Source organism: Lissotriton helveticus, chromosome 12 (assembly GCF_964261635.1).
Source record: "Lissotriton helveticus chromosome 12, aLisHel1.1, whole genome shotgun sequence".
Taxonomy (NCBI): Eukaryota; Metazoa; Chordata; class Amphibia; order Caudata; family Salamandridae; genus Lissotriton; species Lissotriton helveticus.
The window spans coordinates 255,872,204-255,897,871 of NC_136073.1; the positions used below are offsets into that span (position 1 = coordinate 255,872,204).

General features: G+C 47.7%; 1 protein-coding gene across 2 annotated transcripts in view; it reads right to left on the bottom strand.

Moving 5' to 3' along the window:
- TERF2 (telomeric repeat binding factor 2) overlaps positions 1-25,668 on the bottom strand; it is a 578,117-nt gene that overhangs the window by 259,618 nt on the left and 292,831 nt on the right. The window lies entirely within an intron of this gene.

Genomic DNA, 25,668 nt, shown 5'->3' on the forward strand with positions numbered 1-25,668 from the left:
CTGTTACTTCACAGGCGAACCTTCCCACAGCTGTCTCCGAACGATAGTTACCCCTACTGCGGGGACGGAACCTGAGAACAACGGTTCTCACCAAGGACTACGGAGCACGCCTCGCGTGCAAACAAGGCTGTGGCACGATACAGGATTCAAGGTCTCACCTTGTTGAAGTTGTCGACTCGGTCCACGAACTGCAATATCCGACGCCTTCCTCTGCGTCCGTTGTGGGCTTTATGCTGTTTGTTTGAAAAGCGCCGGTTAACAGCTCGGCATTCTGGGTCCCGTAGTTCTCGAGCTATGCGCTCTGAGGGTTGTAGTTCCTTCTCCTGTCCGGCGGCGCTGTGTCTTCGTTCTGTGTCCTAACATTCGCCCATGGCCTATTGGGTTCTATTACGCGCCCCGGCCGTCATGTGGTTTCAATTATCGTGCCCAGACACGGGCGCGATAATTGAAACCACATGCCGCCCTGTGGCACGCGCACGCAGCACTCGCGGGCTTCTTCTGTTTTTGGATCTACTTCCCCAGGGAAGCAACTAAATGAAAGAAGGAAAGAGAGGTAGGCTGCTCGTTTTAAATTTATGTTAGGTTTTTTTCTTAGAATGGGCTGTGTCGTAAACTTGATTTTCTATCCCCGTTCGACTCTGTCTGGGCGTTCTGCACAGTCAGAGTAGCTCCCTTGCCTCCGTCTTCTGATTTCTGACTTCTCAGTTTTCCAGTCCAGGTCTGCGGAGAGCTCTATCCTCTCGGAGGGAGGACAGGGGTCTGTGAAAGAATGGGGTTGATTCTGCTGTCTGGTTTACTTGCAGAACTAAATGGAGCTGTTCTGGAGCATTATGGCGTGCACTCGGGTGGCTCTGTGCAAACCCGCTACGCCCGCACAGGGAGGATAACTGTGTCAATCTGTATATGTTGCTTCTGTCCCCACGATTAAAATTCGGGTTGCGTATGTGAGCTCGGGAGCTCCAAAGTTTCACTTTCTGAATGCAATGCACAAACAGCTACGTGCACCACGGACGTGGGCCTGGCACTGCTCTGTGTAGTGGGTATGTGGATAATCAGCGCGGGCCAAGGCTTCAACTAGATCACAGCTGGGATGAGTCCCCAGGGAGCCCTCTCCTCACATGTGTTACTTGATGAACTCTGTAGTTCAAAAGTCCCCCTCCTCCCCAAAGAAGGGGGGCTTCCCCCATCCCAAGACATCTGCGCATGCAGATTTGCAAATATTGCATTTGTTTTGTGCAGTGTTGCACATACACTATGGTAGGGTTGTGGGTCATGGGTGGCTCTTGAGCTCCCGCCTTTGAGCCCACCCACCAGCGCACGGTATGAGCACCGTTTGGAAATAAAGTGGAACGACAAAGTGAGTGAAGACCAAGATTTGAGCAAGGGGCTGCCGAAGTGTGCTTAGAAGAGCAGGGTTTGCGCAGAGGAGGGTGAGACGTGAACAGAAGACTGCATGTGCAAAGGAAGGTGCATGTGAGCAGAGGTGAAGAGCGAGCAGGAGCGAGCAGAAGCGAGAGGTGTGCGCTAAAGAGTCGGGCATGTGTAGGTGAGAAAAGTGTCCGTGAGAAGAGGAGACAGGTGTGGGGGAGAGAGCTGAATGTGAAAGTGAATGGGGCGAGGAGTGTGTCGGAGAAGGGAGGAGTGCAGGTCGGTGAGGTGCACTAGGAGGAAAAGTGAGCTCTGACTGGAAGCAAGGGATGGGTATGAGAATTTGAGAGGTGTGTACAGGGGAGTTGTGTGTGTGTGTGTGTGTGTGCGTGCGTGTGTGTGTGTGTGTGGTATGTAATACAGAGGAGTGAGGTGTGCACAGGGGACTGAGGTATTTACAGACGAGTGAAGTGATAGCAGGGTTGAGCTGTGTGAGGGAGGTTGAGGAAGGAGGAGACTGGGCTGTGTGCAGGGGAGTGAGGTGTGTGAAAAGGGCTGAGATGCGCAGACCAGTTTGAGTGTGAAGCGGAATAAGCGATATCTCACGCAGTGCTTTGTGTACAGAGGGGCGTGAGTTGTGTGCCTGGGATTAAAGTGACTGCAGTGAAATTACTGTGTGCAAGGGAATGGGGTTTGTGCAGCAGAGCGTGGTATGTGGAAGGTAGAGTCAGGTCTGTGCAGGAGAGGAGCCAAGTGTGTGCATGAGGGGGCTGAGTGAGGTATGCAGTCGTTATGTGTGTGCAGGCGAGTAATGTGTGTGCAGGCGAGTAATGTGTGTGCAGGTGAGTTATAGGTGTATGTGAGTTGTGTGTGCAGTGGAGTCAGGTGTGTTTGAAAATACTGACCCTCATTCTTGCGGGCAGAGTGTGACAAAGGAGCTACACAGCCAGCAGCAGGGGCGTAAAGAGAGAGCAAATGCGCCTACTTTCAAGGGGTCTTATCGACCAGGAGGTCCTTGTGCTGCTACTGGAGGGGCCATGCAGTGGACCAGAGCTGCTGGGGAAATATTCGGCCCCCTTCACATCAGATGGGGAAGAGAGCCTTCCCCGGAGCTTGTGTGTCCCGGATTACGAGGAGGCAGTGCTGAGTCTGTTCAACCCCTCCCACACTGCAGCTTCCTCCCTCTCCGTCTACAGCTTTTTTCTTCATCACAAATGTGAAATTTATTGATTGGCAGCTAAGCAAGAATTGTACTTTTCTACTCCAAAGTCTGTCGTCTGTTTCAAAGAATCCCTGAGTCACTCTCTCGTTCTCTTGCCCGTACCGGTCCTCTCCTTCACCCGTATGTAGAGGTGACCAGAGCCAGTGGGGAGGTCACATCCGCTGAGTGACTGGCTCTCTCCCAAGCTCCGTTTCTGTTTCCTCACCATGGTAATGGAGGGTCATAAACCTGTAGAAGTAAAAGCCCGTGCGGGTGTATTATGTGATGTGTGTGTAGGTGAAGTCTTGTACCTGAGAGTGTCAGATTGTGCAAGTGTACCATGTTTTCAATGTGCTCGTCTCTTTTTGCATGTATGTGTGGTGCATGCATTTATGCTTGAATTGGCATTTGTCATCCTGTATTTGAAAAGTGGGTCAGATTGCTTATACGTGGACACTTTGACAAATGTGCATGTGTTGTCGGGCACTCTACACAAGTCTATCTTTAATTGTGTCAGTGACAGAATGTCAGATGCTATGCATATATGTGAAGAATGCCCGATTGTGCTTCAAAGTGCCACTGGTCTTGTGACTATTTCACCTGCGTGCCGAGCGCCAAGCCTGTGATTCATCAAAACCCCAGCCGTGAAGCGCTATTCTCGTTCAGTGCCAGTTCTAGCTCAGCTGCACTTTTATGGGGCTGTGAGGGCACCTTTGAATCTTTGCTAGTTGTTTTCCTAGTTATATTAATGTCCTTCTGTTAACCTAACAGACAGCGTCCGCATGATATGAGCCATGATCTGCCTAAAACAGTTTGTAGCTTTACTGACCATACACTTTCTAGAGCTGTGGAATAAAGGGAATAGACAAACTTGTTGACCGTTTACCATCGGACCCTACCACCAGCTGCACTCTCAACTACTCGCTAACCTTTAGACCATCTAGGTATGCGGTGATGATTACTTGTTTGTATGTGCACTGCGCTTTCGGTGAACTCTGTGGGGTGTGAGGGGTTAAGAACAATTTAGGGCCCTGTTGCCTGATTTGGTATGTGCATGATGTGGTGCTTTTAATTAAATTCTCTGTGACAATCCATGCAGATTTGAGAATGACCGCAGTAGTTAGTTTTGGGATTACTCAAACTTTGTATACCGAATTTATTTTAGCGCTTATTAAGCATCACTAGAATGTGTTAGAATGCAGGGAGAGGTTAGCGACGTACAGTTCAGCACACTCTGTTCACCAGAGTCGTGTTGAGCAGCAGATATTTCGAAGAAGCTGGAGCAATATATAGTGCTATGAACAAAGGACCCCAAACTTTGTATGTATACCATTAACCCTGAACTGCTCAACATCTACAATCTGGAAGCAAAGACTGGATTCCTGGTACATCCGCAGAAGTTCTCCCAACAGCTTAAGGTGACAAGAAACATGACAGGATGGTTCCGGGGAATGAAATTTGCTGGATAAGCCAAAAATGAGGGCCCCTGGTGCAATATTATGAGTAAGGCTCCCTGTTTTCCTTTTTTTTTAGGTTTCGCCCTGGGCGTTGCAACTGCGTAGCAGTTGCTCCGCCCACGGCGAAATCTCATGATCCTACATATGGGCTTTGGTTCCGCCTCTGTCTCCCATTGGCTAGCTCCATAAATGGAGGCTAGCCATTGGGAGACAGAGGCTGTCAATCACGCTTTCTCGTGAAAACGCGATTCGGGGGTGTTTCTGGGTCTTTTTTAAGCCCCGCCCCTTGTTGCCGTGTGTCCCGGCCCGCGCTGTGATTGGCTGCCAGCCCGGGACACCCCCGTGACGTCATTTCCTGGGCCGCGCTGTGATTGGCTGCCGGCCCGGGAAACCTCAATTCCATGACGGCGATAGTAAGTTCCTTCCTTCACCATAACTCTCTTTATTGTGTTAATGCCTTCTAATAAAGTTGGGCTGTCTTATAATTACACTACAAAAGATTTGGCCGCAAAGAAATGTAAAATTAGTTTCTAATGCTATATAATTTGAGCACAGTTTGCCCGTCATACTTCTTGTTCACCCTGTAGTCTTCGCAATTTTTTCGTGCTTTCTTCTTTCGATCTTCCTCACAGACAGAAAAAGGTCCCATGCCCGTGTTTTGTTCCTTTAGCCGTTATTCGTTTCCCTCTTGGTTTTTTTTTACTGTGGTAACGGTAGTAGTAGTTGGAGGCGAACGACCTGCCCTGTCAGTGCAGTAAGCAGACTCGCCGACTCCCAGTTAAGGAGCTCTCGGCAAGCGCCTTGCAAACCAGCTACAACACCGGACTTTCCGGCTCCTTATCCGTACTCGGAGGATGGGGGACCGCACCCGCCTTGGCTGAGGAGGCCTCAGCGTTCCCTGTCAGGAGGATCGCGCGCGCGCGAGCCCCGGGCCCGCGGTGAAACCGCCTTCGCAGCCCCAGGGCCCACCTATGCCGAGCCATGTCCTCGGCCCGCTTCGACTCGTCGGACCGCTCGAGCTGGTACTTCGGGCCGGTGTCCCGCAACGAGGCTCAGGCGCGGCTACAGGGGCAGCGGCACGGCGTCTTCCTGGTGCGGGACTCGTCCACGTGCCCCGGAGACTATGTGCTGTCCGTGTCTGAGAACTCGCGCGTCTCCCACTACATCATCAACTCGCTGCTGCCTTCGAGGCGCTTCAAGATCGGCGACCAGGAGTTCGACAACCTGCCGGCGCTGCTCGAGTTCTACAAGATCCACTACCTGGACACCACCACGCTGACCGAGCCGGCCGCTAGGTAACACCCGGGCTGGGAGGGGGTGTGGGCAGGTAGCGTTTGGGTTCTGGAAAGGGCTGACATGTTGGCGGGGTCCGCACCAGGGCAGCCAGTCTTAATCGTGATGGCATTTAAATAGCACGTACTTACCCAATTTAATTATACGCTACCCGTCAATATCTGTTTAATTGTTTCATCCTATTTTTTTAAATAAATTATCGTCGTAATAACTTGCTTGATAAACGTCTGTTTATTGTTTATACTTGATGAAACTAAATGTCTTCCTCTCCGTGTTCATGGCGCACAATAGAGCGAGAGTGGCCTCCTCTGCAGCACTGCACACTGTCTCCTCCTCTGCAGCACTGCACACTGTCTCCTCCTCTGCAGCACTGCACACTGTGGCCTCCTCTGCAGCACTGCACAGTCTTCTCCTCTGCAGCACTGCACACTGTGGCCTCCTCTGCAGCACTGCATATTCACCCTCACTGCAGAAATGTGTGTGTGTGTGGCTGGCTCTGGGTGTGTGTGTGGCTGGCTCTGGGTGTGTGTGTGGCTGGCTCTGGGTGTGTTTGTGTGGCTCTGGGTGTGTGTGTGTGTGTGTACCAGTAATTGCTGTCTGCTGAGCTCGTCCGTAGGGTACAATAGGTCTCACATTTGCGAGAGATTAGGCTAATGGCAATGTAAATGACAATGCCATTTATTTATCGGTTTTCAAAAACAACACATAAATACAAATTTTGTCATTTACAATGCCAATAGCTCAAACGTTTCCAAAGGCGAAACCATTGCATTGTAAATGCTTGTTTTTTACTGATTTTTACAGATAAATACAGAAAACCATTTATTTTCCTGCCTGTTTTTTAAATGTAAATGTAAATGTAAATGTATGTGTCTTGTAAAGCGCACTGCTGCCCTGAGGCGTCGTGGCGCTGTAGACCGCTGGGGAACCCGTCCTGGCTATCCCTGTGAGATGGTCCCTACTGGGTATCTCCAAAGTGAAACCAGGCATCCCCGGCGAATGTGGGGGGCCGTTGTAGAGATGAGGCAAGCTAATGCCCAGAGTTGCCGAGTGTGATCCCTGGTTAGAGTAGGCACCGAGGCGAGAATTATCGAGTCCGCTGACCCTGGTCCACGACCCTGCCACGTCGGGAATTGAACCCTGGTCCCGGGCCGTTCTCCGCTTCCGGGTCTGCCGCCTCTAACCAGTGGGTAAAAACGGACATTAGGGTTGTTTTTGAGTGATTCTAAATGCTGTCAATCATGACTGCCAGGCCAATAGCTGTGCAGATTGACTGGCAAGAAGATTAAAACAAGCATTTGCAATGCAATAGGTCTCGCATTGCCGAAAGTTTGAGCTATTTGCCTTGCATTATTGTTTGCAACAGCAATATCTCAAACTTTCAGTAATGCAAGACCTATTGCATTGCAAATGCTTGTTTTTGTTTGTTGCTCCTAAATGCTTTACACTAGTTCCCTTGTTTAAGCCTTACTGTGCGAAGCCACCACTACCTCGGGTTAAGCTAGAGGTCTTACAAACGAGCCTGACTAGACACAAGATCGTTTTGTGAGTGTATTACACAGTAATTCTGTGCCAAATACGATCTGGAAGCGCTACCTGTCAAGGGCTACCAAAAACTGTTGTTCTTGTGAGCTGTTTGAAGCTTTTTTAATCAAAAATCGTCATTTTTAAAAAATAGTTTTTTTCATCCTGTAATGCAGACAGCACACCCCTAGCACTCCTGCACGCATTTTCGCCGTCATTTCACGGCTCTAGCGGCCGTTTTCGGGCTTTATTGGGCTTCATTTGGGGATTGGGAAATCTTTACACGGCGGCCATCTTGAGTGTGGCCCAGAGCGGTGAGAGCGCTCTAGTGGACCCCATAAAAGGAAAGGGACGCTCTACCGCGCTAGCGGTCGCGTTTGCGGGAGCGCCGTCTCTAGCGCCGGAGTCTCGCCTGAGTCAGCCCGTCTGCGCCCGTCCGCGACAGGACGGGGCACAGGGGCCATGGACTCCGTCTCAGTCCGCCCAGCTCTAACAGATATGAGCGAAAATTATATAACTTATTCCGCCCAAACTTTACGGGATCTCAAGCCACTATTTGAATGTTGCACAAAAATACCCTGGTCGACAGTTGAGGGAGGCTTTTCATGTCTTCAGTGTCTACGTCATTCACTCACTAGTACTATCCAACCAGAGGGAAACACTCCCTTAGATGGATTAAAGAGCTTCCTCCTAAATGTACGATCCCTACCCAAACACCAGCATCAGGTTTGGGATTTAGTTAAAACTATTCAGCCGGATATATGTTTCCTTACTGAAACATGGATGAAGCCCCACACAATTACAGCTATAGCAATGGGGATCCCATCTGGATATAAGTTCAAACATCTACACAGAGAAGTGAAAACAGGTGGTGGTTTGGCCATAATACATAAGGACGAGATAAAGGTCACAATACTCGAGCAACATCGAAGTCTACAACTAGAAATCATGATCTTTAAAATCGACCTAACTAGCCACACTTCCTGGAAAGGCGCTCTGGCTTATCGACCACCAGGATCAAACCCTGACTTTGCGCTCACTCTCCAAGAGCTTTTAGCTCCCCGTCTTAAATCTAAAGAAGACTTTATTCTCTTGGGAGATTTTAACATCCATATAGATCAGCCAGAACTATCCGAATCCATTTCCCTACTCACGGATCTATCAAATTTAGGTCTAGAATTACAAAATAAAGGACCAACACATAGGGGCGGCCATACGCTAGACTTAGTTTTTTCCAACTGTACTAAATTAACCTGTCTTCCAGCAAAAGAGATTCTTTGGACGGATCATTTCTTGTTAGAATTTAACTTACTGACTCCAAAAAGATCCATTAATAAAGCACCATCTTCTCCTATCTGGCGCCGTCAATGGCATAAAATCTCAGTCAATAAACTACAGGAAATTTGGATACAACCTGCCATATTGGCAGATGACACAGCAGATACAGCGCTGGCTAAACTTAATGATTCAATTAAGCGAGCCATCGACATCATAGCCCCTTTAAAATCACACAAACAGCATCCTTCCTCCAAGCAGGAGAGCTGGTACTCACCTGAGTTAAGAGAAGAGAAGCGGAAATGTAGACGAGTAGAGAAAAAATGGAGGAGAAGTAAAACTGAGGAGACTCGAGCAGTTTTTCTAGATGCCCAAATAATATACTATAAAAACATAAAGCAAGCAGGGAAACACCATATAATGCAACAATTAACAGAAGCGGGTAACTGTCCCAAAGAGCTTTTTAAAATTCTGCAGAATTTCATAAAACCCGCAGCATGTGAGAGCTCTGACGATTTTTCGCAGATTCTATGCGATGAAATCTCGCTATTCTTCGAGGAAAAAATAAATACTATTTATGGAAGAATAGTGGCAGCTAATAATAACATGGGTGATACCAATAAGCCCCTATCCCCGATCCCGCCAAAGTACAATAAACATCCGCTGCTAGCTATTCCTCCAATTGACAATGCAGAGCTCCTTTCCCTTATCGCCCATATTAAATCTGGATCTCCACATGACCTCCTCCCTGCCAAGATGGTTGCCCCTCTGATTTCTCTCTTAGGACCCTCCATAAAGAGTGTTATTAACACCTCTCTCATGAAAGGACAGGTCCCGGCAGACTGGAAAAGAGCGGTGGTAAACCCAATCAGAAAAAAAGCGGCTTACCCATGGACAGACCTCTCAAACCTGCGTCCCATTTCACTTTTGCCTTATATCGGCAAAATAGCAGAGAAGCACGTGAACACTTATCTATCAGGACATCTAGAAGCGACGGAGGGCCTGGACTACTCGCAATCTGGGTTCAGGCCTAACCACAGCACCGAATCAGCCCTCCAAACAGTGACCAATAACATCAAAATGGCACTGGATGAGGGCAGCTCTATGATTCTGGTGCTGTTGGATCTCTCCGCCGCTTTTGATACGGTGTCTCACACGGTGCTTCTCGATCGTTTAAAGGACGTAGGTTTGGAAGGAGTGGCTCTGACATGGATGGAAAGTTTTCTATCCGGTCGCTCCCAAGAAGTTTGGCTGGGCTCCCATAAATCCATCTATAGGGAGCTCAACAAGGGAGTGCCACAGGGCTTATGTTTAAGCCCGACACTTTTCAATGTGTATGTGGCCCCCTTGGCCAACTTAGCAAGATCATTTGGGTTTACCCCGGTGTCGTACGCTGACGACACCCAACTCCTCTTTCCTTTTAAAAGTCTGACCCCTGCTATAAAAAGATCATTTGCAGATGGAATGAGAGCAATATCAGAGTGGATGTCATCAAACTGTCTTCAATGCAACGTAGAGAAAACAGAGGTCATGCTGTTTGGACAAGCGGCAACACACTGGTCACCTGAATGGTGGCCCTCAGAATTAGGCTCTGTTCCCAGCCCTAAGAGTACGGTAAAAAACTTGGGAGTGTTACTAGATCAGACACTCACGTTTAAAGATCATGTAAACCAGGTGGCTGGTACCTGCTTTCGGGCAATTGGGATGCTAAGAAGAGTGTTTCCCTATTTACCAGATTGCCACAGGAAAACACTTGTGCAGGCGCTAGTCATCAGCAGAGTGGATTACTGTAACGGTCTTCTTTTAGGAGCCAACGAAGGACAACTTAATAAGTTACAAGTAGTCCAAAATACGGCGGCAAGGACAGTCCTGAACGTTCCCTCTAGGACTCCTTCCCGCCCCCTGCTGACTAGACTCCACTGGTTACCGTTGAGGAAACGAGTGCAGTTTAAGACCCTATGCACCATCCACAAAAGTGTGATAGGCGAAGGCCCAAGATATTTGGCCGAAATGTTTCGGCCACATGTACCTGGGCGCTCTCTGCGTTCTAGCAGTCAACAGCTACTGCAGATACCTAGAATAAAGAAGTCCAGACAAGGAGGCCGAGCGCTGGCTCATGTGGGACCAGTGCTCTGGAACTCTCTACCTCTTGAGCTGAGATCACTCACTAGCCACCTGACTTTCCGGAAGACCTTAAAAACATACTTATTTACCAGTAACTAATTTCTTCCCCGTATGATGTACTATCCCTTGAATAAGATCATCTGGAGCTATATTCTGACTGGCAAAGCGCGGAGATACCCCTTTGGGGGTTTATTCAGGCGCTATATAAGAATATAAATAAATAAAATAAATAAATAAGGTTGTACAACCATACAGTATAATACACCACAATCCTCACACTTATGAAATCAAAGAATAAATGACAACTAAACTGTAAACATCACTGCCTTCGATCCTTCATGATAAACGTTTTTCTACCTTGTGAGGAAAAATAATTTTCAAATACCTTTCAGTTTGTGTCAACAATTGCAAATGTGTTTTTGGACCTTCCTAAAGAGTACAAACGGTTTAGTGTAATTGCACATTTACAGGTATTATAAGTGCACTGCTGTTGTATTGTTCCGTGGTGTACAATTCACAATTAGCCTAACTGTAAGTGTAGGCTCATTCTGAAGTTGACACAATGAAGCAAGAATTGCGGATTTAGTGAAGTCGGCCTTTTTACTGTAACTTACTGTAACTCCTTCATTTTTCCTACAAGAAGAGCACAGCACTTGTTCATTATTGTCTATCTGTAATTTCAGTAGTACCACATGTGCTTTACTCCATGTAATTGCATTTAGAAAAAAAAAAAGAGTATAAATGTAGAACTGAAATATATGGAATTTAGCATTACATGAGCCACATGACTGGGGGCGGGCGAAGCTCTGATTCCTTCATATGGCAATCCAACCTTATAATATTTTTGATTCTTCCTGTCTACTTCTGCTTTAAATGTGTATATAATTTCCATGAGCTTTCCTGAGTGTCCGTTTTCTTCTACACTACGCATGCGCAGTTCTGCATTTTTACCTAATTTAAAGTATAGTCCATCTTATGAGGTGCCATCCATGGACCACAGGTAAAGAGGTATTGTCTATTTGTATGAAATAGTAGCCCTGTGTACCTTCGTACTTCATTTTGTAAAACTGGGAGTACCTAAAGGTGATTAAGTTTGTATTTCGGGCATGACCACCAAACACATATAGCAATGAGGGGACAAGTCAAACTCTTTGAAAGTAGTTGGACGGTAGCTCCCTCTTAAAGACAATTTAGACAAGAGGCAAACTTTGCTTTGACCAACATAGTTTATATAGAAATGAGCTAGCAACTGGGAACTGGAAAATGTGCGAAAGCACATACCAATAGTCTGGGTTCCCCAGAAGCAAATTTGAGCTCTACACAAAAATGTGTGCTTATTAAAAATACTTGAAGTGCAAAAAAAAATATTCATGCCATGAGGAGCAAAGTGTATGAGACTGTCCATCACTGTTACCTGCAAGTTATTTGGTCATTATAATGTGTGCAAGAAAGTTAAATAAAATCAGAATTTCTGACATTTTAATAGTAGCAAATATGGTATGAATGTATTTTCTTGCAGGCAAATCTGTAGACAATACTGTGGCAATCGTTTGTGGCCAGAGTAATTCTAAAATATGTGCTTTGTCTTTGTCCTACTGCTCAACTATTCTGATGTGCTGCTAAAATCATAATGCTCAATGTGCTAAACAGCATATCAAGGGTGTTACCCAGGTAAGAAAGGAATGTTCTACGTACGAGTTGTGGAGCTGAAATGTTCGTGGGCTGCTAATCATTCTACGATCTGCTTAACGTGAATGGCTAGGGACTATTAACATGCAAACCTTGTGCTAAGCAGGATTCAATGTAGTAAGTGTAAGGATCCATTTTCTGACACTAGATCACTCTAACTAGTTCAACTAAAGTGGAATAGAGAAAGATAATAAAAACACTGAAAGGAGGAAATGCACTAGTGCATGTTGGCTGAAAAGCCCACATAAGAGCTTTAAGGATGTCCCACAAAAGTGGGAAAATATGCACTACACGGAAATAATAAATGAGCCAGGTATGTAGGGTGTGGATTTGTGCAATCATTGAAAAACTGTTTCATATAAATTGTATGTTATGTGAGAAGTACAACTAGCAAGTGTGATTCTGTACTGGAAACCTGCATTTCCTCCTCCCCAACCAACCCGTGTTGACCCCTCACATGATATCACAATATGGTGACATTGTTTATTCTTGTGACAAAAAAGATTCCTCGAACACCAAACAGATGCTACACAGGCATCATCCAGTGCACTTCCTGATGCACTGTACGTTTAGTAACTGAGCATATTTCTATCCCACGCAGAACAGGCACAACATGATTAAAAGCAGTGCAAGCTTTATTCATACCAAAAAGGTGCAACAAGGGCAGCAGCTGTAGTAAAAGAAACTCTCCTACAAACATGTACAATGTGGTAAGCAGCAGAGTAAGCCTCCCTAACAAAACATGGGTAGCATAAGTCACTGTTGTGCAAACCTTTCAAAAACAGGAGCAGTGGAAGCCTCCATCACAAAACATGAATAGTATATAAGAAACTGCTGTTCAAACCTCTCTCAAACAAGCATTTGCAATGCAATAGGTCTCGCATTGGGAAAGTTTGAGCTATTGGCATTGTAAATGACAATTTTTTTATTTATGTGTTGGTTTTGAGAATAGCGAAATTAACCCCTTGACCGCGGCGAAAATTCCGCCGCGGTGCGGGTGATTTATGGCGTGGGCGTGGTTCGGACGGCCCCCGGCCGTCGTCCGCACACGCCCACCATGACGTCGGCCGGCCGCCGGCCGACCGACGCATGGAAGGGGTTAATTGCTTTGTCATTTACAATTTTTATTTATTTATTTTTATTTTAAAAGTTTTATATAGCGCTAGCTTGACCCGTAGGTATCAGAGCGCTTTACATACATACAGTAAACAAGTAAACATTATGTAAAAATGAACGACCCTATTAAAAGAAAATTAATATATACACTGTCTTCCTGTTGCTGAGATAATGCTATGCTGATACTCAGGTGATGCTGAGTTAAACTGACATGTTGCTGGTGTGCTTGTGCATAAGTGGTGCTGAGTGATGCGCTAATGCTGAAGTTGTGCTGAGGTAGTGCAACGCTGATGCTGTGATGGGGCTGCGCTGGTACTGAGTTGGTGCTTTGCTGGTGGTGCACTGATGCGGAGGTGGTGCTGTGCTGTGCTGATACAGAGGTGGTGCTGTGGTGGTGAGTGGTGCTGAGGAGATTCTGCGCTGGTGCTGAGTGATGCTGTGCTGGTGCTACGGTGATGCAGAGGTGGCAGTGCTGCACTAATGCCAAGGTAGTGCTGTGCTGGTGCTCAGATCATGCAGAGTTAAATTGATGTAGTGCTTAGGTGGTGGTGTGCTTGTGCGGAGGTGGTGCTAATGTGGTGCGGAGTGATACTGAGGTGTTGTTCAATGATGCTGAGGTGGTGCAGAGTGATGCTGAGGTGGTGGTGTTGAGTGATGCTGAGGAGATGCTGGTGCTGAGTGATGCTGTGCTGGTGCCGCACTAATGTTGAGGTTGTGTTGGTGCTGAGGTGGTGTTGTGCTAGTGCTGAGGTAGTGCTGCGCTGGTGCTAAGATGGTGCTGCGCTGGGGCTGAATAATGTTGAGGTGGTGTTGTGCTGATGGTCGTAGTAGTGCTCAGCTGCTGCTGAGTGACGTTCAGGTGGTGCTGCTGAAGTGATCCTGAGTGACCGTGACTGGTGTTGAAGTGGTGCTGCGCAGATGCAGAAACTGTGCTGAGGTATTGCTGCACTGATGCATTGGTGTTGCGGTGGTGCTCAGGTGGTGCTGTCCTGGTGCTGAGTGATACTGAGGTTGTACTGTGCTGGGGTGGTGCTGCGCTGGGCCTGAGTGATGCTGAAGTGATGCTGTTGTTGTGGTCGTGCCCAGGTGCTGGTGAGTGAAGCTCAGGTGGTGTTGCTGCAGTGGTGATGAGTGACGCTAACTGGTGCTGAAGTGATGCTGTGCAGATGCTGGGGAGGTGCTGCGATAGTGTTGTACTGATGCGGAGGTGGTGCTGTGTTGATGCTGTGGTGTTAAAATGGTGCCGTGATCAGTGATGCTTAGGTGGTGCGGAGTCAAGCTGAGATGGTGGTGCTGTGCTGGTCTGGTCTATGATATTTATTTTCTGAAATTCCGTCTGCTTACAGTGTCTTAAACCCTCTGCAGAGGATAAAGTGCCACACGTTGGCAGCCAAAACAATTACATAAACATACATATAAACCAGTCAGGCAATATTTCTTCTAATGGAGGGTGCAAAAAAATGACATTTCGTGCAGTTCACTCCCGTGATTTGTAGCCGGTTTTCTAGCAGCAAATCCTGGGAGCAAATATTTAAGATGTGATTTGCACCCTAAATTATGAGTGGCAGTAGCGTAGCCAGCGTGTCATGGGCCTAGTGCAAGCAATGGGCCACCCTGGTTGCTGTTTGAATTATAAAATACAGCAATAATCAGGGCTCAACGGGCCCCTCGGGGCTCTAGGTACCGGTGCCACTGCACCTGCTGTACGAATGGAAGTCACGCCGCTGAAAGGGAGGAGGGGAGGGGTTTGGGAGTTTGCATCTGAAACAGAATTAGCATCACAGTTGTAACTAAAAACTTGGACCCGAGAAATGTACAGCTGAAACATAACAGTGCGGGAGTGCGAGGGAATGGACTTTAAAAAAAAACCTCAGAGCTTGTGTAAAATAGGGTGGTGGGCTAGGCCCCTGCTGCTGTGATCTTGTACAACCTGCAAGTTATCAGTTTGGAGCGCAGCACACCCTCGCTACCTTCCGATTAAGAGATAGTAGTTGTGATTGGTCTGGTGCAATAGTAATCAAATATAATCAGCATTTGTTATTCCTGTTTTGAGAGCGCTGAGATTCCTGGGATATTTTTTACAGTTTGAAGGAAAAGACAAAAAGTAAAAGGGAAGAAATAAAGATTAGTAGATAGTAAGGGGAGAAACGGAGATTGTGGGAAGGAAAAGTGGAAGCAAGAGAGCAGGGAGGGAAAAAAGGTGAAAAGAAATAGACTTAGGCATTGTGAAAAGAAGGAAGAAATGTGAACAAGCCTAAGCCAGCAGCAAATGTAGTTATAGGTGCAGCAGTAATGAGAACCAATCAGCGCCCGCGCTGCCCTTGAGCACATTTGAAGGCACAAAAATGAGAAACTCGGAAGCCAAGCCATTGCCTCGTAACATTGTCCTCTTTCTATTGGTGATGACGGTTAGGTAACTGACGGTTGGGTAACTGACGCAGGGACTGAAACTTCTACTATTGGAGGGGGAGGAGGGTCGGGAGGTGCCACGTTAGCCTCATCTCTTCAGCAACCTTTTATGCACCCCTTGTCATTACATATACCTGCAGAGCCTGCCACATAACCCAGTTTCCCTTGCACACAGGCCCACTTTTCTTGTTCCTCGACTTGCTGTTTACCCTTGAGCGTCTTAGCCGCCATTCTCTCTGCTCTGGTGTCTCAGGGAGAGGAGGGGGGTGGTGTTTAAAAGGAACGGAGGTATTGAGGCATATGCGTTGGAGGGAGGGGCGCATGCGAGATTTGCGTGTGGAATCGTGCCTGTGTGAGCTGTGAGGTGATGGGATGCTTCCTCTGCGAGGTGGGGGCATAGTGCATTAAAAGTGTACAAGCACGCAAAAAGGAAAAAAAAGACGCGAGCACAGTGAAGGTGCGTGTGGAATCGTGTCTGTGTGAGCTGTGAGGCGATGGGATGCTTCCTCTGCGAGATAGGGGCATAGTGCGTTAAAAGTGAATACGCACGCGAAAAGAAAAAAAAAAAAGACGCGGGCACAGTGAAGGTGCGTGAGGAATCGTGCCTGTGTGAGCTGTGAGGCGATCGGATGCTTCCTCTGCGAGGTGAGGGCATAGTGCATTAAAAGTGAACACGCATGCGAAAAGAAAAAAACAGACGCGAGCATAGTGAAGGTGCGTGTGGAATCGTGCCTGTGTGAGCCATGCAGTGGTGGTAAACAGAGCTCCGGTGGGGCAGGTTGATACATGTGAGGAGCATAGAACTGGGGTGCGATGTCGGGCACCGGTTGAAGCTGAGCAGCAAAAGAGACAACAAAATAATGCATGTGCCACTCTAGGTTTTAGTAAGACGTATTGGAAACCATAGAATGGCAGAGGAAAGGCAGCGCTGGGAGGGGGGCTGGGCAACCATGCCAGCATTCCGATTCACGAGCAGATGGTCCTGTTTATGACCTGCGGAGCGCGTGAAGTGGCTGGTGGCAAATGGAATCAGAGCGGCCGCGGTCGCTTTGATGTTCTTGTCTTGCTTTGTGGGAGGAGTACGGGGAACTGATTCCTGTGCACGCGCGTGGCTCACATGAACTGTACGCGATCCGCAGTTGGGTAGACTTTTCGAAAGCCTTACTATAAATCTCTAGCACCATCCCTACGGAATGGAATAGACGAGACCTACAACAGGAGCAGTGCGAGGCTCCCTCACAAAACAGATACAGCGCAGAACACAAGGAGCAGTGCAAGCCTCCATCACAAAACAGAGCATGGCAAACAAGGAGCATGCAAGCCTGTCACAAAACAGATACAGGGCGTACAGCACACCATGAAAGCAGCAATTTTAGCCTATACCACATAACAAAGGTGGCTTGTACAATAGCTATGCGCACCTATTGCTCACAGCATGTAGGGCTACTCAGGGTACAATCAGCGCAGGCCATTTGAAGGCCATCCAAGTCCAGCCATGGCTGTGCAAGACACTGTCAGGCAAAGTAGTGGAGTAAGTCCAAGACAGAATGGGAAGCAGTGAAGGAATACATTTGCACAGCTACAGAAAACGCACCTTGTCATGTGTGACTCCTCCAGCAAGTTTTGGATATGTATTGTTATTTGACATTTAAGCCTCCCACAATCTCCAACAATCACTGTGCAAACAGGGATTTCTATTCTAAAAAATACATGATTGGATTACAGTGCCTTATATCACAAGGCAACTTAAGAAATGTGTGTGATGTGGTATGTCTGCATGTTTTTGTCTCTCAAAACTCTAGAGCAGGTGCTATTACTCCAACGGGATAACTAAACTGCAACATCATCTACAGTTAACATCAGAGTGGCACCAGAGGGGCGTGGCCAACCACTCACGAAGATCCAGCACTTCCGTGAGTGCGCCACTGACTAAGTACACCAGGACCCAAAGTGTTGACAGGGAGGTTCAGTGAGGCAGCGTAACTGGTACAGCCCCATGAGGACCTTAGCCAGACCATGGTGACCGCTAGGCAGGCATGAAACCAGGGAGAAAATGCTACTTACCAGTATGCATCTGTTCTTGGCATGTAGAGCTGCAGAGTTGTATACTTAGCATTAGATCGCCACCTGGTGTTGGGCTCGGATGATTGCAGGTAGTTGTCTTCTTGGAAGAAGTCTTTGTTAGTCCCGAGATAGGTGACTCCTCCCTTGGACAATACTGCGCATGGGCATCGGCTTCATCCTTACATTGTTTTTCGCCATGATGGGAAATGATGGAGTCAGTAGAAGTAAAGAACAAGCATTTACAATGCAATGGTTTTGCCTTTGTTAAGGTTCCACCAGGTCCACCATGGTGCGGCTCTGAGCCCCAAGCAGAGCAGCAGCAGGGCCCAGCAGAGCAGGGCGGGGGGCAGCAGGGGCTCGCAGAGGTGTTTCCTGGGGCAGCCGCCCAGGTCCACCATGGTGTGGCTCCGAGCCCCAAGCCTCTGGTGGTGGTGCTGCTGCGCTCGGTAGCCCATGTAACTTACCGGGCACTCTGGCGGGGGCTCCTTGCGACGGCGGCAATCTCCTGGGTACTTCTCCGGTCTCCCTCTTCGGCATGGGAGACCGGCAACGTCCTCCGCTTCTCCCGGGGCTCCCTCCAGGCCACTGGAGCCCCGCGTGGGCCGCCATACTTCTTCTCCTGGGCCGCCGTCCTGGCGGGGGCTCCTTGCGACAGCGGCAATCTCCTGGGCACTTCTCCGGTCTCCCTCTTCAGCATGGGAGACCGGCAACGTCCTCCGCTTCTCCCGGGGCTCCCTCCAGGCCACGGGAGCCCCGCGTGGGCCGCCATACTTCTTCTCCTGGGCTGCCGTCTTCCTTCTTCCCCCGGGCGGGGGCGGGCACTTCCGGCCGGCCGCGCTAGGATTGGCCGGCCGGCTAGTCACTTCCGGGTCGCCGCGGGCAGCGCGGCGGCCCGTCTCTAGCTCAGGCAGGCGGGCGGCGAAGTTTCCCGATGGATGCGCCGCTCTCAGGGCGAGCCTCCGATGGTGGCGAAGCTGCGGCCAATCGCAGCACGGCTCCAGCGATGACGCGGCGGCTCGAGAACCACTCCTAGCGCGGCGGCACTGAGGGGGCTCGACCGCCTCAGCCAATGGGAGGGCAGCTCCTTCGTTCTTGCTCTCCGCGGCCCCGGCGAGGTCCTCATGTTATTCTCGGCCCCAGGCAGCGGCGGCAATCAGGGAGGCAGCGTTTGAACCGTAGTAGGAGGCGGCAGAGCGCTCGGGTGCCACTAGTGCCGTACCAGATTCGGGGGCGTTCCCGGCTTTCGGCTGACGTCGCGTGACGTCGGCAAAAGCCAAAGAAACGCGGGAACGCCCCCGAATCTGGTCCGGCATTGACGGACAGGCCCCTCGTCCAATGGCTAGGCTCCATTTATGGAGCCAGCCAATAAATGACGAGGGCCGACCCAAACCCCACTACAGTTCTCATCAGGTTTTCGCCTGCGCGAAAAAGATGCGCAGAGCGCATCTTTTCGCCAGGCAAAACCTAAAAAAGGGATGTCCATGCGTGTGCATCTAAGTTAGATGAAAACTGGAACGGATACAAGTTCTGGGGAGGCGGGAGGGCGTGTACAACTCTGCAGCTCTACATGCCAAGAACAGATGCATACTGGTAAGTAGCATTTTCCGTTCGAGGCATATGAGCTGCAGATTGTACACTTAGCATCGATTGTGCAGCAGTGTCTCCCCTAGCGGTGGTCGCTTGTATCCGTTGCAGTGGTTTGAAAAAGAGTTTTAAGGACAGCTTGGCCTACTGCAGCTTGCTGCTTGGCTTGCACATCAACACAATAGTGTTTAGTGAAGGTGTGTGGTGTAGACCATGTTGCTGCTTTAAATATGTCCTCGAGGGGTATGTTTCCTAAGAAAGCCATAGAGGCTCCTAGTTTGCGAGTGGAGTGCGCTCTAGGAGGAACTGTTAATGTAAGTTTAGCTTTAATATAGCATATCTGTATACACTTTACAATCCACCTCACAATCCCGCCTTTAGAGATGGGGTTGCCTTTGTGCGGAGGAGAGAAAGCGACAAACAGTTCTATATAGTACAAGAGAGCTCTCTTAACATCTAATGTGTGTAAAGCTCTTTCCGCTACAGAGTCTGGGTTTTGGAAAAACACCGGTAACTCTACGGACTGGTTTAGGTGAAAAGGAGTGATTACTTTTGAAAGAAACTTTGGATTAGATCTAAGAACCACTATGCTAGGATGTATTTGAAAAAATGGTTATTGTTTAGTGAAAGCTTGCATCTCACTTACTCTTCTGAGAGAGGTAATGGCAACCAGGAAGGAATATGCTACTTACCAGTATGCATCTGTTCTTGGCATGTAGTCCTGCTGACATTCATATCTGTGCATAGATCGCCGCCTAGTGTTGGGTCCGGATGATTGCACATTGTTGTCCTGGAAGAGTCTTCGAAGTATCACGAGATAGGTGGCTCCTCCCCTGGACTACAGTGCGCATGGGCATCCTCTCCATCCTCAGATTGTTTTTCGCCATTGTGGCAGAGATGGAGTATGGTACAGTAAGAGATGTCCATGCAAGAAAGTAAGAATGAATGCTACAGCTGCGACAGGCACCGGGGAGGAGGGTGGGCAATATGAATGCCAGCAGCCCTACATGCCAAGAACAGATGCATACTGGTAAGTAGCATATTCCGTTAGAGGCGTGTGGGCTGCTGAATTCATATCTGTGCATAGGATGTATAGTAGTCTCTCCCTTAGCGGTGGCTACCTGTGCCAGCTGCAGCAGTCTGAAACAGAGTTTTTAGAACAGCCTGTCCTACAGCCGCTTGCTGTTTGGAATGTACATCTACACAATAGTGTTTTGTGAAAGTATGTATGGTAGACCATGTGGCTGCTCTACATATTTCCTCTAGAGGAATGTTTCCTAGGAAAGCCATGGATGCCCCTAGTTTGCGTGTAGAATGCGCTCTTGGGGGAACTGTTAAAGTGCGTTTTGCTTTTAGATAACATATTTGAATGCACTTAACTATCCATCTGGCTAACCCAGATTTTGAAATGGGGTTGCCTTTGTGTTGTGGTGAAAAGGCAGCAAACAACTGTTTAGTTTTTCTAAAATCCTTAGTTCTATCAATGTAGTATAGAAGTGCTCTCTTGACATCTAGTGTGTGTAGAGCCCTTTCAGGTACTGACTGTGGATTTGGAAAGAACACTGGCAGTTCTATTGTCTGATTGATATGAAAATGGGATACCACTTTGGGCATAAATTTAGGGTTTGTTCTAAGAACTACCCTATTTGCATGTATTTGGATGAATGGCTCTTGAATAGTTAGGGCTTGCAGCTCGCTAACTCTTCTAAGCGAAGTAATTGCTACAAGAAAAGCCACCTTCCATGTCAAAAATTGTAATTCACATGAATGCAACGGTTCAAATGGTGGTCCCATTAGTCTGGTTAAAACGATGTTTAGGTTCCAGACAGGTGAAGGTGGGTGTTTTGGGGGGATTATTCGTTTGAGTCCCTCCATGAATGCTTTAATTGCAGGTACTCTAAACAGCGAAAGATGCTGTCTGTTCTGAAGATAAGCTGCAATGGCAGCTAAGTGTATTCTTATAGATGAATAAGCTAGATTGCAACGATGTAGGTGCAAAAGATAGCAAATGATATTTTGCGTTGAAGCATCTAGTGGGTTTATGTCATTGTTATTACAGTAAATGACAAAACGCTTCCACTTTGCAGCGTAACAAGCTCTGGTAGTAGGTTTTCTTGCCTCTTTGATAATGTTCATACAGTCAGGAGGTAAGTTTAGGTACCCAAACTCTAAGACTTCAGGAGCCAGATTGCAAGGTTCAGTTGTTGCGGATCTGGGTACTGTATGTCTCCATGACTCTGAGTGAGAAGAGTGGGTGTTAGCCGCAGTCTTTGATGAGGCACCACGGAAAATTCTAGGAAAGTTGTGTACCATGGTTGCCTCGCCCATGTTGGAGCAACCAGGATTAGTGTCCGTGAATGCTGGCGTAGTTTGCGTGCCACTAGCAGTATTAACGGTGCTGGGGGAAAAGCGTACGCAAATTTGCCTGACCAGTTCATCCATATCGCATTGCCCTGCGACTGCGGATGTGGAAACCTGGCATTTTGCGTTTTCCCTTGTGGCGAACAGGTCTATCTCTGGTTGTCTCCACTGTTGGAAGTATGGTTGTAGCACTGTGGGATGAATCTCCCACTCGTGCATCTGTTGGCTGTGTCTGCTGAGCAGATCCGCTATTTGGTTGTCCTTGCCTGGGAGGTGTTCCGCCATGAGAAAAATGTTTCTTTGAATGGCCCACTTTCACATGCTTTGGGCTAGATGTGATAGTTGTGGAGAGTGTGTTCCTCCCTGTTTCTGTATGTAGTACATTGCTGTCATGTTGTCCGTCCGGATCAACACAATCTTGTTGCATAAATGTACTTTGAACGCTTTCAGAAAAATTGCCATCATCTCTAGCAAGTTGATGTGCATTTTCTTTTGTTGTGTTGTCCATAGGCCCTGCACTGTGTACTGAAGGACATGGGCTCCCCAACCTATCAGGGATGCGTCCGTTGTCAACACTATTTGTGGTACAGGCTCTTGGAACAGTCGTCCTTTGCAAAGGTTTTGTGGATTCCACCAATGCAGAGTGTTGTATGCACGACTGGTCACCAACACTAGGTCTTTCAATTGTCCTTGAGCCTGGTTCCACTGCCGTGCTAAGCACTCTTGTAGCGGACGCATGTGTAGTCTCGCATGAGGGACTATGAAGATGCACGAAGCCATCATGCCTATGAGTTGCATAAACACTCTGGCAGAGAGCGAGTGTTGGGGCTTGAACTTTTGGATCAGCAGCTGCATACTGTTGATTCTTGCAGTGTTTGGGTATGCTTTGGCTGCTAGAGTATCTATTGTTGCTCCCAGGTACTGCTGTACATGGGATGGCTAAAGGTGAGATTTTTGGTAGTTTAACGTGAAGCCTAGACTGTGCAGGAGGCGAATGGTTTGGGACATGTGGCTGGCACATTGCTAGGCCGACTTTGCTTGTATTAACCAGTCGTCCAGGTAGGGATAGACGTGAATATGTTGTCTTCTTAAATGTGCAGCAACTGTCGCTAGGCATTTTGTGAACACCCTCGGGGCTGTTGTTACACCAAATGGAAGGACTTTGAATTGGTAATGTTGATTTAGTATTGTGAACCTGAAATATTTCCTGTGAGCAGGATGTATCGGTATATGGAAGTATGCATCTTTGAGGTCCAAAGTTGCGAGGAAGTCTCCTTGTTGCAGCAGTGGTAAGACTTGTTGTAGAGTGAGCATATGAAAATGCTCTGATAAAATGTATTGATTTAGGGGCCTGAGGTCCAATATTGGTCTGAGAGACCCGTCCTTTTTGGGGATGAGGAAGTATAGTGAGTGTACCCCTGTACCTTGATGTTCTAATGGTACACGTTCTATGGACCCTTTTTGCAGCATGCTGATGACTTCTTGCTGCAATAAGTTTAGGTGTTCTACAGACATAGGACGGTGTCTTGGTGGTATGGAGGTTAGCTCTAGGCAATAGCCATCCTGGATAATTTGCCTTACCCACTAGTCTGTAGTGATGTTTTGCCAGACTGGTAGGAACTGCTGTAATCGTCCCCCGACTGGTGTTGTATGGTCTGGGGGTAGCGCTAAGAAGTCACTGTTTTGTGTTGGTAGAGGATCTGGTGGTATTATTCCCTCGTCCTCTGCCTTTGTTGTTATTGCCGCGGTATCCACCTCTATTGTTTTTATTGTAGGTGGTTTGCGTATTCCCTTTGTAGTTTGTGGTCTGCTGTGATGAGTTACCCCTTGCAGCACCTCTGTAATTGGAGCGACGAAAGGAGCCTCTATGTTGTTGGGACTGTAAGGCTCCCATAGACTTAGCCGTCTCAGTGTCTTTTTTCATTTTGTCCAGGATTGTATCTACAGCTGGACCAAATAAATAGTCAGGATTTACTGGCTGGTTTAATAAAGTAGACTGGACTTCATTTTTGAAACCTGAAATGCGAAGCCACGCATGTCTCCTGAGGATAACACTGGTGTTAACAGATCTGGCCGCTGTATCTGCCACGTCTAGGGCACATTTAATGGAGGCGTTAGTTATTAACTTTCCCTCCTGTACTAGGTCTTCAGCCTGTTCTTTGTAAGGTTCAGGTAAATACTGGAGACGTGTCTCTAAGGTGTCATAGTGTGCCCTGTCATACCTAGCTAACAGGGCTTGCGTATTAGATATTCGCCATATGTTAGCTGCTTGAGCAGCTACCCTTTTCCCTGATGCCTCAAAGATCATTGATTCTTTGTCAGGAGATGGAGCTTCTCCAGTTGTTTGAGAGTTTGCACGTCTTCGTGCATTGGATACCACTAAAGAATCCAAAGGCAGTTGTCCCTTAATATATGTGGGGTCTACTGGTGCTGGCCTGTATTTCCTCTCTATTCTGGGGTTAATGACCCGTGCCCTAGTTGTTTCCTTAAATAGGTCATGTTTAAGTACCCCTTTTAACATAGGTAGTGTTTTGACAGATCTTTCTGTGGCAAAGGTGTCAAAGAGGAAATCTTCCTCAATGGGGTCTGCATGCATTTCTACATTGTAATGGAGGGCTGCCCTTTCTATCAGTGCATTAAAAGCAGCTGTATCCTCTGTAGGAGAAGGCCTAGCAGGGTATGCAGGAGTATCTGGAATGGGTTGAGAGTCACCAGGATGTACTGGGCCAACCCATGGTTGAGCTTGACTGTCTTGGTCAGGGTCTACTGGGTAATTGTATTCCTCATTATATTCCTCATCCACCTCTTCATCTGAGTGTGTGGATGTATATGTGTACGGGTCAGGCCTAGTTGGTTTAATAGTCTCAAATAGAATAGGTGAAGTAGAACAGTCCCTTTTCTTTTTGAGTGTGATGATATAAGTCTATTTATCAGTTTCTGGTCTGATTTTTCTTTAGTAGAGAGTGACTTTGCCAGAATTAGGGTCAATGTAAAGTTTTGACTGTTCTTCTGATGAGGGGTCTGGATATAAGATCTCCTGCTCAGTAGTTCTCGGCGTTTTTGCCAATGTCTTTGGTTTTGTTTGTTTCGGTTCGATACCGCTTTTGGGTCGACTGCCTTTTGTTTTCGAGGAAGTTGGTAGGCCAAACTTGATTGGTCCGAGATCCCTCGGTGTTACAACAGTCTTTTTAGGTTGTGCCTGTTTCTTCGGAGCCGAAGTTTTTAACGTTTCGACGTTTTTTGTCGGGTCGATAGTACCTTTCTGACCTTGTAGCGTCTTCGTAACCTGTGGTTTTGGACCGATGCTTTTTGGTCTCGGCTCGATGGCCTTCTTCGGGTCGATTTTCTTCGGCTCGATCGTTTTTGATTGCACAGCCATTGGTTTGTCGACTCTCTGTTTGGGTTCGGCAACCTTCTTCGGATCGAGTCCCTTTTATGTGTTGTCGGAGCCGATCTTATCGGTTCGACGGCCCTTTGTTTTGGAGTGGATATAGGTGTGCTGGCCTTCGGCTCGACGACCCCTGTGTTCGACTCTGATGGATCGACATAGTTTGGTCCAAAGACCGTATTGTCGATGATCTTCTTTGGGATCGACTCCGATGGATCGACATAGTTTGGTCCGAAGACTGTGTAGTCTATCAGTTTCGGTTTTGTTTCCATAACCTTCGGTTTCGATATCAACAATTTTGGAGTACGTTGATCCGATGGCTCTTTTCTAATATTCTTAGCCGAGCTGTATCGCGGGGCTATAGAATGGGTTTCAAGATCTTGGCTAAGGCCTTCTGGCGATGCCTCGACCTGAGCCTGTGGAACCATAGAAGTGTATGTTTGGGGCGTCGTACTCACGGTTGGCCCTGTTTCATCACTGGAGTCGTCTTCGACGGCTCCGATCCCTTGTTCGTCGTCTCCTACCTCGGCGATGTCTTCTTCTTCGTCGACATAGTAGTTGGAGTCATGCTCCAAATCTTGATCCGACTGTTGATCTGATTCTTCGGCTTCGACGAGATCGTCTTCATCGTCGAAGATATTTTCCGGCTCTGGCGCTGGTTTCTGCATGATTAGCCTAGCGGCCCTTCGAGTCCGAAGTGTCTTTTTGGATCGAAATTGGGCACAGGCTAGGCAGTCGAATTCATTATGTTCCGGAGATAAACACGTGTTACATACAGGGTGTTTATCTATATGTGGGTATTTCGAATTACAAAG